Raw genomic sequence first — 1051 nt, forward strand, 5'->3', positions numbered from 1 at the left:
CTCCTCCGCCCGTCCGCCGGCCGTCCTGCCTCCGCTCCGCGGCGCGCTCGTTGCGGTCGCCGGCTCTCACTTCGCCTTTTATATTTTTTTAGCCTTTCTTGTTTTTTTTCCAAAAAAAGAGGAATATTTAGCTGTACATGTAGTTTTCCTCCGCCTTCTTCTCGCCCGGGTTTGCTGCTCGCAGGGAGGAAACCAAACAAAGGCTAAAAAGCGAAAAAAGAGGGGGGGGGGATCAAAAAGCCCCCGTGCCTTCTCCCCTCCGCTCCCCTAGGAGTACATCTCCTCCTCTCAGCCTTCCCCTCTCAGAGTGAAACTTTTCCTTTTCTTCTTCCTTTAAGGCTTTGTGTGTGGGTAAATTTTCCTTTTTTTCTGCCTCTCTCTCTGTCTTTCTCTCCTCGGTTCCTCGATCTCCTTTTGCTCTGTTAATTGCAAGTTTTGTTGGTGTCCTAAGAAAACTTCCTGTGATGATGATGGTGGTGATGGTGGTGATGATGCATTTCTCAAAGTTGTGCTGTTGCTGAAGCACTTTGTCCCCTTTGAAACAAGAGTCCTGCCGGAGCCTTCTTGCTAGAGTCACGCTCTGGATAAGACATTTTTTCTCTCTACCTTTCCTTTTGGCGGTCGGAAAAAAAAAAAGTAAAAAGAAATTTAAAAAGTTGAATTTTCTCGTTACCTCGCGAATTGTTTCTTTCCCTCTCCCGCTCTCTCTCTCGCTTGGTTTGTTGTCTTTTTTTTTTTTTTTTGGTTGTGTTTGTTTTGCTTTTTATTTTAATTCCAGCAGTTGGTCGAGGGAGGAGGCGGAGGAGGAGCGCCTTGGTGGAGAGGTGTGTGTATGTGTGTGTGCATATATGGTATCCTTTATTTTTTTTTTTTTGGTTGTGTTTGTTTTGCTTTTTATTTTAATTCCAGCAGTTGGTCGAGGGAGGAGGCGGAGGAGGAGCGCCTTGGTGGAGAGGTGTGTGTATGTGTGTGTGCATATATGGTATCCTTTATACACTAACTCCAGCGGGGAAGTTGGCTGCCGGGCTGGCAGCGCGCACTGGCGGTGCCG

This window comes from Geospiza fortis, unplaced genomic scaffold (assembly GCF_000277835.1).
Source record: "Geospiza fortis unplaced genomic scaffold, GeoFor_1.0 scaffold192, whole genome shotgun sequence".
Taxonomy (NCBI): domain Eukaryota; kingdom Metazoa; phylum Chordata; class Aves; order Passeriformes; family Thraupidae; genus Geospiza; species Geospiza fortis.